Here is a 12,901-nt window from a genome sequence, read left to right as displayed (position 1 = left end):
CAGTGGGTGCAAATGAGGTAAGATAAGGGAGGTAAGGCAATAAATAGACCATGGTGGTGAAGTAATTACAATATACCAATTAAACACTGGAGTGATAGATGTGCAGAAGATGAATGTGCAAGTAGAGATACTGGGGTGCAAAGGAGCAATATAAATAAATAAATACAGTATGGGGATGAGGTAGTTGGATGGGCTATGTACAGGTGCAGTGATCTGTGAGCTGCTCTGACAGCTGGTGCTTAAAGCTAGTGAGGGAGATATGAGTCTCCAGCTTCAGGGATTTTTGCAGTTCGTTCCAGTCATTGGCAGCAGAGAACTGGTAGAAAAGGCGGCCAAAGCAGGAATTGGCTTTGGGGGTGACCAGTGAGATATACCTGCTGGAGCATGTGCTACGGGTGGGTGCTGCTATAGTGACTGAGCTGAGATAAGACAGGGCTTTACCTAGCAAGGACTTGTAGATGACCTGGAGCAAGTGGGTTTGGCGATGAATATGAAGCGAGGGCCAGCCAACGAGAGCGTACAGGTCGCCGTGGTGGGTAGTATATGGGGCTTTGGTGACAAAACGGATGGCACCGTGATAGACTGCATCCAATTTGTTGAGTAGAGTGTTGGAGGCTATTTTGTAGATGACCGCCAAAGTCGAGGATTGATAGGATGGTCAATTTTACGAGGGTATGTTTGGCAGCATGAGTGAAGGATGCTTTGTTGCGAAATAGGAAGCCGATTCTAGATTTAATTTTGGAGATGGAGATGTTTAATGTGAGTCTGGAAGGAGAGTTTACAGTCTAGCCAGACACTTAGGTATTTGTAGTTGTCCACATATTCTGTCAGACCCGTCTAGAGTAGTGATGCTGGACGGACGGGCAGGTGCGGGCAGCGATCGGTTGAAGAGCATGCATTTAGTTTTACTTGCATTTAAGAGCAGTTGGAGGCCACGGAAGGAGAGTTGTAGGCATTGAAGCTCATCTGGAGGTTAGTTAATACAGTGTCCAAAGAAGGGCCAGATGTATACAGAATGGTGTCGTCTGCGTAGAGGTGGATCAGAGAATCACCAGCAGCAAGAGCGACATCATTGATGTATACAGAGAAGAGAGTCGGCCCGAGAATTGAACCCTGTGGCACCCCCAAAGAGACTGCCAGAGGTCCAGACAACAGGCCCTCCGATTTGACACACTGAACTCTATCAGAGAAGTAGTTGGTGAACCAGGCGAGGCAGTCATTTGAGAAACCAAGGCTGTTGAGTCTGCCGATAAGAATGTGGTGATTGACAGAGTCGAAAGCCTTGGCCAGTTCGATGAATACGGCTGCACAGTAATGTCTCTTATCAATGGCGGTTATGATATTGTTTAGGACCTTGAGCGTGGCTGAGGTGCACCCATGACCAGCTCTGAAACCAGATTGCATAGCGGAGAAGGTACGGTGGGATTCGAAATGGTCAGTAATCTGTTTGTTAACTTGGCTTTCGAAGACCTTAGAAAGGCAGGGTAGGATAGATATAGGTCTGTAGCAGTTTGGGTCTAGAGTGTCTCCCCCTTTGAAGAGGGGGATGATCGTGGCAGCTTTCCAATCTTTGGGAATCTCAGACGATATGAAAGAGAGGTTGAACAGGCTAGTAATAGGGGTTGCAACAATTTCGGCAGATCATTTTAGAAAGAGAGGGTCCAGATTGTCTAGCCCGGCTGATTTGTAGGGGTCCAGATTTTGCAGCTCTTTCAGAACATCAGCTATCTGGATTTGGGTGAAGGAGAAATGGGGGAGGCTTGGGCGAGTTGCAGTGGGGGGTGCAGGGGAGTTGACCTGGGTAGGGGTAGCCAGGTGGAAAGCATGGCCAGCCGTAGAAAAATGCTTATTGAAATTCTCAATTATAGTGGATTTATCGGTGGTGACAATGTTTCCTAGCCTCAGTGCAATGGGCAGCTGGGAGGAGGTGCTCTTATTCTCCATGGACTTCAGTGTCCCAGAACTTTTTTGAGTTTGTGCTACAGGACGCAAATATCTGTTTGAAAATGATAGCCTTAGCTTTCCTAACTGCCTGTGTATATTGGTTCCTAACTTCCGTGAAAAGTTGCATATCACGGGGGCTATTCTATGCTAATGCAGTACACCACAGGATGTTTTTGTGCTGGTCAAGGGCAGTCAGGCCTGGAGTGAACCAAGGGCTATATCTGTTCCTGGTTCTAKATTTTTTGAATGGGGCATGCTTATTTAAAACGTTGAGGAAGGCACATTTTAAAGAATAACCAGGCATCCTCTACTGCCGGGATGAGGTCAATATCCTTCCAGGATACCCGGGCCAGGTCGATTAGAAAGGCCTGCTCGCTGAAGTGTTTTAGGGAGCATTTTATGGTGATGAGGGGTGGTCGTTTGACCGCAGACCCATTACGGATGCAGGCAATGAGGCGGTGATCGCTGAGATCTTGTTTGAAAACAGCAGAGGTGTATTTGGAGGGCAAGTTGGTTAGGATTATATCTATGAGGATGCCCGTGTTTACGGATTTGAGGTTGTACCTGGTAGGTTCATTGATAATTTGTGTGAGATTGAGGGCATCAAGCTCAGATTGTAGGATGTCTGGGGTGTTAAGCATGTCCCAGTTTATGTCACCTAGCAGCACGAGCTCTGAAGATAGATGGGGGGCAATCAATTCACATATTGTGTCCAGGGCACAGCTGGAGGCAGAGGGTGGTCTATAGCAAGCGGCAACGGTGAGAGACTTGTTTCTGGAAAGATGGATTTTTAAAAGTGGAAGCTCGAATTGTTTGGGTACAGACCTGGATAGTACGACAGAACTCTGCAGYCTATCTCTGCAGTAGATTGCAACTCCYCCCCCTTTGGCAGTTCTATCTTGTCGGAAAARGTTATAATTAAGGATGGACATTTCTGGGTTTTTGGTGGTCTTCCTAAGCCAGGATTCAGACACGGCTAGGACATCCGGGTTGGCAGAGTGTGCTAAAGCAGTGAATAAAACAAACTTAGGGAGGAGGCTTCTTATGTTAACATGCATGAAACCAAGGCTTTTACGGTTACAGAAATTTTACAAATGAGAGCACCTGGGGAATAGGAGTGGAGCTAGGCACTACAGGGCCTGGATTAACCTCTACATCACCAGAGGAACAGAGGAGGAGTAGGAAAAGGGRACGGCTAAAGGCTATAAGAACTGGTTGTCTAGTATGTTTGGAACAGAGTAAAAGGAGCAGGTTTCTGGGTGCGACAGAATAGATTTAAGACATAATGAACAGACAAAAGTATGGTAAGATGTGAATACATTGGAGGTAACACCTAGGCATTGTGTGATGATGAGAGAGATATTGTCTCTAGAAACATTTAAACCAACTGATGTGGGAAGTGGAACTAACAGGTTGGCTAAGCCATATTGAGCAGGGCTAGAGGCTCTACAGTGAAATAAGACAATAATCACTAACCAGAACAGCAATGGACAAGCCATATTGACATTAGGGAGAGGCATGCGTAGCCGAGTGTTCATAGGAGTCCAGTGAGTAGTTAGGCTGGCTGGAGACACTGCAATTCAGACAGCTAGCAGGCCGATTAGTTATGATTAACTTGGTATTTCCATGCAAGGACTTAAGATGTGTCACTGGTGTTATACAGTTTATAGTAAGGGGAAAGGAAATTGGATTAAAATGATTGATAAAATTGCATGATTAAGTGATTTATTTACAATTTAAGAAGTGTGGTTTGAGCTACAGTGGCCGCCATCTTAGATATGCTGGTGTTACTGTTCTTGCTCGTAATACCAGTGACATGACGATAACGCCAGTGACAATCAAAAGCACCACAAACTTTTTTCTCAATGTAATGTTTTATAAAACCCTCAACAATTATATAAAAAAAGACTTATTAGCATTTAATTACTGTTTCAATATTGTAATCACATAATATGGCTTTCCTTTTGATAGATATGGCGAAATTAGGTACTGCTGAAAGCAAAGACTCAGACAGCGCAGGGATACTGACCCACACTGCAGCGCAGCCTACCTTAAACAAAAACACCAGACTTACTTAAAGAATTTAGAGTAAAAAAAAAGAGTTGAAGGATGTCACATAAACTGAAAAAATAGGAGCGAAGGAAATGGCGGGTCAGACAGGCAAAACACAGAGATTGAGAGCAAGAACGACAGTGTTGACCCCCCCCCCCATCCACTCCAGACAGTGAACCCAGTACTGCAAGATCAGAGTTAAGAGGAAGACATATGTACTCTGTATCTAGAGAGTTACTTAAAGGGATAGTTCACCCAAATTACAAAATAAAATATTGGCTTCCTTACCTTGTCCATAGACTACATACATGGTATGACAGCAAGCCATGCTTTTGTTTACCTGGCCACTGTTTCAAATGCTAATTATTTTGCATTTGTGGCACCAAACCAAAGCATTGATTGCTGTCATACGTTGCGTCGCTGGTATTGTTTATTTTACCTTTATTTAACTAGGCAAATTCTTATTTACAATGACTGCCTAGGAACAATGGGTTAACTGCCTTGTTCAGGGACAGACTGACAGATTTTTACCTTGTCAGCTCGGGGATTCAATCTAGCAACCTTTCGGTTACTGGCCCAATGCTCTATAGTGCCCAATATTGCCATATTGCCCAATTTAATTGAATATGGTTTTTGTATCTACCTAACTGTTGCTACATTCATTAGTAAGCATTTTAAGGATATGATCATTAAATTGATGACTCAACCTCAATTATTTCTAATGTTACAAAAAAAATCAATAGTATAAATGGAAAAATGTTAGAACTTGTTAGAACAATAGAACTTTACACATGCATGTTTAAAGTAAATTATTACTATTACAAACAATTTCTTAGTATTATCATTAACCTTTCTGTCTTTGATTATATATGCAAATTAAAGACTGAAATTACATTCTGGAAAGCCTGAGTTGTCGTCTAAAATATAGATAACACCAGTGACAAAAAGGCTGCACAAGCATTTTTTTAATGTAATGTAGTAAAAATATAAAAATATGTTAAGCTGTCATTTATGTTGATTTTATCATGTTAAGGGGTTAACTATTATCTATATATATATWTWTWTWTTTAATATATACAATACCATCATAGAATAATAGAATGACCCTTAAATAAAACGGCATCAAGCGAAGTGCTTTATGTATGCTCAGTTCTTGGGTCTCGTGGGCTGCCCAAGTGGAAATTTGAAAAGTAAGTTATGGAACTCCCTCGTGTGGTTCTTTTTAGGCTAAATGTGGAGAATGATACAAGTAGCATATTAATGTGTATGCCATTTGTAGGCTACCATTTGATACAATAAATATTTTGYAATTAAGATATCACTGGTGTCATTGCAAATCAATTTGTGCCACTTGTGTAGCCTACCAGGAGCTGGCAAACCAATTTAATAAATAGCCTATAACATACGTTTATTGATGTAGCCTTGTGTTATTATGCAATTATTCATGGACTTGTTTAGTGAATTAAATTGGAAATTATCTATGCTCTATCGCAATTACCGAGCAGTTTTTAGAACGTATTAGATTGATGGTAACAGTAGTCATATTAGGCTACAGATAAAATAAACACTGGCTGTTGTTGACAAGCATGTTCAGTTGATTTGACATATTATTAATATTGAATTCAGTAATTGAAATTATGTCCCCATTCTCAGTAGGCTATTTCAGCTGGCTTTTGGGAAACAAGCACTTCTTACCTCGAAATCACCTCGCTTTTCATGTTGAATAAATTAGCCTGTTAGTTTGAACTAAGCAAGCTGCTAAATCGTTCAGTTTACGTCTTGCCTACATCTTGTCTTGTCACGCCCTAACCTTAGAGAGCCTTTTTATTTCTCTATTTGGTTAGGTCAGGGTGTGATTTGGGTGGGCAATCTAGTTTTTCTATTTCTTTGTTGGCCAGGTATGGTTCCCAGTCAGAGGCAGCTGTCTATCGTCGTCTCTGATTGGGGATCATACTTAGGCAGCCTTTTTTCCACCTTGAGTTTGTGGGATCTTGTTTGTGTGTAGTTGCTTTCTGCACTGCATGTAGCTTCACGGTCGGTTGTAGTTTATTGTTTTTTCGTGTTCATCAAAATAAATGATGTACGCTTACCACGCTGCACCTTGGTCTGATTCTTCCATCAACGAGCGTGACATGTGTAGGCTACTGTAGACTATCTGAAATGAGATGTAGGCCTATCAGGGGCTATTGGCTACCTGTCTTTATCTAAGCAAACCATGTTAAAATTAAATTACAATCATAAACCCAGATTTTAGTCTGTAGCCTATGCCTATTGAAATGACAAGTGAATCTCGCAAATGGGCCATTTTATAACGGAATGGTTTGTAGTCTTAACAGCTGGCACATAATAACAGCACAATTGCCAGAAAATAGCCTATCATTCGTTTATTTGTTTGTCCAAGTGTTTCTTGCTCAGAGATGAAGATCTTCTGTTCAACTTTCATCACTCAAACTCTCCTGTTGGATTTACTATAGTTATGCACATGTGCAAAGGGGATTTATATACAATTATAAACCTGGTTCGAGCCTTGAATGCTGATTGGCCGGGGTATGACAAAACATAACTTTTTACTGTTCTAATTACGTTGTTAACCCGTTTTATAATAGCAATAAGCCACCCTAGGGTTTTGTGGTATATGGCCAATTTACCACAGCTAACGGTTGTAACCAGACATTCCACGTTGTGTCATGCTTAAGAACAGCCCTTAGCAGTGGTATACTGGCCAAATACCATACCCCCTTGTACCTTATTGCTTAATTGTAGCAGTCAAATCCATTGGAAAATTATCTTTAATCAGAGCATATTATCTTTTCTCTTGCCACATATTCACATTTCTTTATTATGTCATGTCATAGCTTGCAATAATTATTATTTTGAGGAAAACCACATTTTGCTTCTAACGTCATTACAAGTTCCTATGATATTTCTTCTTAATTTGCTTGATAACGTTATGGGAAATGGGTTTATTATATAAATATGGCAACTCCTCTCTTGCTGTGAAAYAAAATATGGAGCTAGTTTTCAGGCCTTTTGGTCAGGTTTTGAGTGGTCATTGGACTAGAACTGTAACTTGACCTTGCAATCCTGGCTCGTGGACAACAGCAGAGAGGAAAAAGTGAAGCGAGAGTCTTAACTCTTGCCAAACTCTGTCCAAAATAAGCCCAATGCGTTTCTATGGCTTAATATGTAGGCCTGCCTTTGGGATAACGACTCCCATTGTTAGGGCGGAGACATAAGCATCATACAGATCTCTGACAACAGTCTGCAGTGCATGAAAGTACAATTACAGAGTTTCTAAACCCAGAGGCTCAACATCACATTACTTCCAGGAAAGGTTGCGATACAGACCAGGCCGGGGGTTTGAGAAGTTGATGAGAAGTCAAAATCTAAAGGCACAACCTATATTCGAGCCAACGTCTTAAGTAGTTTAACTTGTTATTACTCCAACCTTGTGAGAGTGACAAACTGACACGTTTTCATTTTCGTCAAAAAAACACTTTATATCTAAGTAGTGCCTTGGATTTGACGGCAAGCACATGCGCAGTTCGGTGCGAGATGACCGTTAGAACCAATGACGTGTTTCTGTGATCAGGGATTTCTATTGGAAAAGCAGTTTTAGCCTACCTTCATACTGTACTGCCTTTGGTACAATGGTTAGTCTACTCAACAAACAAAAACATATTATGAATATGACCCAAATGTATGGGCAATTTTGCAATTACAAGCTTTTTTGTGTCCCAGGGCTAGATTTTAAATCAAATCAAAGTTTATTGGTGGCGTACACAGATTTTCAGGTGTTATAGCATGTGCAACGAAATGCTTATGTTGCCAACAGTGCAGTAGAATGTAAAAATCGAAACAAGAAATCACGAAATGTCAGAATGAGTCCAAATTAACAATTCAAAGTAGATATAGAGCGAGCAGTGTCAGAATCCAAAATATAAATACATGGTGTGTATAGACAGTATAAGTAAAAGTAAAGATACGTGAATATAAAATTACTCAAGTAAAAGTGAAAGTCACCCAGTAAAATACTACTTGAGTAAAAGTCTAAAAGTATTTGGTTTTAAATATACTTAAGTATCAAAAGTAAATGTAGTTGATAAAATGTACTTATGTATTAAAAGTAAAAGTATAAATCATTTCAAATTCCTTTTATTAAGCAAACCAGGTGGCACCATTTTCTTGTTTTTTWAATTTACGGATAGACAGGGGCACACTCCAACACTCAGACATAATTMACTAACAAAGCATTTGTGTTTAGTGAGTCCTCCAGATCAGAGGCAGTAGATGACCAGGGATGTTCTCTTGACAAGTGCGTGAATTGGACCATTTTCCTGTCCTGCTAAGCATTCAAAATGTAACGAGTACTTTTAGGTGTCAGMGGAAATGTATGGAGTAAAAGGTACAGTATTTTCTTTAGGAATGTAGTGAAGTAAAAGTTGTCAAAAATAAAAAATATTAAAGTAAAGTACAGATACCAAAAAAAATGACTTAAGTAGTACTTTTTACTTAAGTACTTTACACCACTGCTCAATTGAGAATTTCCACACTGCCAAGTAGGGCTGCATGATATGTGCAAAGCTAGCTACGTTTGCTCCTACTCAGTACATTTATTAGCTAGCTAGCTATTAGCATTAGCGGCTAACAATTAGCGTCTCACAAGATTTAGGGCAACTTGCAACTTGTAAGAAACACAAACTAATAGTGTTATTATAGAATGCTAGTTGATTTATATWAAGAAGCAAAGTGAAAACAGCATTGTTGTCATCAACATGACTTGCCTAGTTAAATAAAGGATAAATACAAATTTAAAAAATGTGCTTCATTGTAGACTTCACCATGTAGACTGAACGCAAGTGTCTCGTCGTTGAGGAACATCAAATGCGCCCCTTGAGTGACAGGGGGCGTGGCTAGGTCTGTGTGGAAAGTGGCACAGAGAGAAAGAGTGAAGAGAGATGACTCAAGTAGCYAAGTAAACTATCAAAATTGACATTACACATGGCGTATCACATTTAACAAACCAAACATCCAAATGCCGGTACAGAAAAACTCAAACTGGTCCCTACATCAATACCGGTATATCACAACATACTGTTTACCGCCCAGTGCTAGACAGTATATAATTTAGAAAAGAAAATGGAATGTACAATAAATAGTATGATATTAGGATGAGAGAGAATACAGTATATATACAAAGTGAGTAAACAACAGTATATGAAGTGACCAGTGTTAAATGTCTTTATATACATGGGGGATTATTCTCAAGGTGCATGAAAGAGTACCAAAAGGTAGCAGGCTAGTGATGGCTGTTCAACAGTCTGATGGCCTGGTGATAGAAGCTGTTTCTCAGTCTCTCGGTCCCAGCTCTGATGCACCTGTACAATCACTGCCTGTAAAGGGTAGCAGAGTGAACAGACTGTGGCTGAAGTCCTTTTTATATATATTAAAGATGTCCTTTTTATATATATATTATAATTTATTTTTATTACATTTTTTCTAAAAAATGTCTTGTTGATAAGTGATATCCCAAGTACACTACATATACAAAGGTAATGTGGACACCCCTTCAAATTTGTGGATTCGGAAATGTCAGCCACACCCGTTGCTGACAGGTATATAAAATCGAGCACACCACCATGCAATCTCCATAGACAAACATTGTCAGTAGAATGGCCTTACTGAAGAGCTCAGTGACTTTCAACATGGCACAGTCATAGGATGCCACCTTTCCAAAAACTCAGTTTGTCAATTTTTTTGCACTGCTAGAGCTGCCCCAGTCAATTGTAAGTGCTGTTATTGAGAAGTGGAAATGCCTAAGAGCAACAACGGCTCAGCCACAAAGTGGTAGGCCACACGAGCTCACATAACACGAGTGCCGAAGCACGTGGTGCATAAAATCGTCTATCCTCGGTTGCAACACTTGCGTCCAGGGGCAGTTTGGAACTTGGTAGTAACGTCAGCACAAGAACAGTTCGTCGGGAGCTTCATGAAATAGGTTTCCATGGCCGGGCAGCCGCACACAAGCCTAAGACCATCATGCGCAATGCTAAGCGTCGGCTGGAGTGATGTAAAGCTCGCTGCCATTGGACTCTGGAGCTGTGGAAACGCATTCTCTGGAGTGATGAATCACGGTTCACCATCTGGCAGTCCGACGGACGAATCTGGGGAATTCGGATACCAGGAGAATGGTACCTCCCCGAATGCATAGTGCCAACTGAAAATTTTGGTGGAGGAGGAATAATGGTCTGGGACTGTTCCAGTGAAGGGAAATCATGACGCTACAGCATACAATGACATTCTAGATGATTCTGTGCTTGCAACTTTGTGGCAACAGTTTGGGGAAGGACTTTTCCTATTTCAGCATGACAATGCTCCTGTCCACAAAGAGAGGTCCATACAGAAATGGTTTGTTGAGATCGGTATGGAATAACTTGACTGGCGTGCACAGAGCCTTGAACTCAACCCCATCGAAACACCTTTGGGTTGAATTGAAACGCAAATTCCGATCACGTCCTAATCGCCCAACATCAGTGCCGACTTCACTAATGCTCTTATGGCTGAATGGAAGCAAGTCCCCACAGCAATGTTCCAACATCTAGTGGAAAGCCTTCCCAGAAGAGTGGAGGCTGTTAAAACCACAAAGGGGGGACCAACACGATATTAATGCCCATGATTTTGTAATGAGATGTTCGACGAGCAGGTGTCCACATACTTTTGGTCATGTAGTGAATTTATTCTGTTTATTCTGGGGAACAGTCTATGTATGTTAGCAAAAACTTCCTGAGAACCTATTTTGTTTAGGCGTTAGAGCTCTGTTTCTTAATCTTGGTCCTCGGGACCCCAAGGGGTGCACGTTTTGGTTTTTGCCCTAGCACTACACAGAAGATTAAAACAATCAACTAATGATTAGACAGCGTGCCAGTTTAGTGGAGTCTGCCCCTAGCACAGTCAGTGTAGTCAGCTCAGTTCATCTAGGGCTGGATGACTTGACAGAGAAAACTTATTTGCGAAGGGGAGTGCCTTGTAATGCACCAGAGAGAGTGTACTTTGTTACAAAATACAGCACTGAAGCAAAGAACATTAAACTAATCATTAAAAAGGATTGGGGAATCATCCACAGTGATACGCCACTATGCAAAGTCTTTCCAGAGCCAACAGTCATAAGCTTTAAGAGATGTCCTACCCAAAATGACCAATTAGTCCACAGCTATCTTCCTGGTGACTCTCAAAAGACCTGGCTAGACCACAAACCCAGGGGCTCTTTTAAATGCAACCATTGCAGAAATGTTGCACAGAAAAAGTATTTTGGTTGACACAGCTTCTAAAATTGAGTATCAAATCAAGTATTTAATTAACTGCAAAACCACTCACGTCCTCTGCAGATTGGAATGTCCACAGTGAAGGTGTTCTACAATGGACGGACAAAGAGGCGCCTTCTGCTTAGCAGAACACAAGTACGCCATACGGGTAGTCAATGAAGACTGCCCCATGGCAAAGCACTACAAGTCCTTACCCCATGCCAACCCTGCTTCCCTACAAGCTATGGGTYTTGATCATGTTCCGGCCTTAATTAGAAAAGGGAACCGTCTCTTAAACAGCTAAACCAAAGGGAACATTTTTGGATTTACAAACTAGAGGCCCCTAAGTACCCTAGTTTAAATGAAGATATGGATTTCTCTCCTTTCCTGTAGGATTGTGAGAGGTCCCTTTGCTCTCATCTAGTGGACATGTTACTATATTGCCCTCAGTTATGTTTAGACTGTTGTGGTCCATGTTTGCTGTGTTCTAGTGTACTATAAAATAGATGGCTCTCCTATTCTTAACACTTTGACGCATCATATTCAAGGTTAGAACTACCTTTCTAGGGGTTCTGATGATTCTAGCCTTGAGATGCATTTTTGATAACATATCTACAGTATTTCACTTTTTAATGTGTATAGTTTTGCTTACTAGGTGTTGTCCAATTAATTATGTAACCACTCTCTCTTCAAATCAGGGTTGATTGGAAAAAGCAGTTCAAAAGCGGACATTGTATTATCATATCTTTGTACTCCCTGACGAAGGCCATGCAGCCAAAACACGTCAGAGTTTTAAAACTGTGTTTCCATTGAACATGCCATACAAATAAAGGCATTTTAATTAATTGGTCCTCCACTCTTTTTGATGAGTAGACTTTAGATAGTGACTAGTCATTAGATAGCTAGTTAGCAGAAAAGTAGATCAAAAAAGTATTTTGTATTACTTAGAAAATAGTAAAAATAAAGAAAAACCCTTGAATGAGTAGATGCGTTTGACTGGTACTGTATATAAAATCCAAATCAAATTTTATTGGTCACACACACATATTTAGGAGATGTAATTGCGGGTGCAGCAAAATGCTTGTGAATTAAAAAATTACACTTTGAATAATTATATAATACATAGATCAATAATTAAATACATTCAGATAAATAAATACAATTAATACATTTTAGTCAGTATTTTTGTATTTCCTTGCTCATTTATTTAATTGTGTGAGTTTATTTGTCAATTTATATTTTTATGTGTTCATTTATTCATTCATTTAATTCTAATTACAGCAGTTTTGGTCCGCCATAGTAATGAGCCTTGTTGTTGGAAAACCACATCACAACAGTGTCCGACTTCCGGCTGTCGCATATGCACATCCTCCGATTTTACTCCTCCACTTTCATCTGCAGTCGGTTGCTTCAGCCTTACCACTCAAACAAGCCCTGTGAAGAAGCAGAGATACTTTTGAGGAGATGGAAAACTCCATTGGAATGATATTACCGCCCATTGTGTACGTACCCATGCGTCGGTAAGGGGCCGCGCGGTGCATTTTGGGTGATTCTGGTGACAAGGAGAGCGCTCCTTTTAAGGAGTGAATGGGAGTCAATTGGTT

This window comes from Salvelinus sp. IW2-2015, linkage group LG26, assembly GCF_002910315.2.
Source record: "Salvelinus sp. IW2-2015 linkage group LG26, ASM291031v2, whole genome shotgun sequence".
Classification (NCBI taxonomy): domain Eukaryota; kingdom Metazoa; phylum Chordata; class Actinopteri; order Salmoniformes; family Salmonidae; genus Salvelinus; species Salvelinus sp. IW2-2015.
This window is presented reverse-complemented; position numbering follows the sequence as displayed.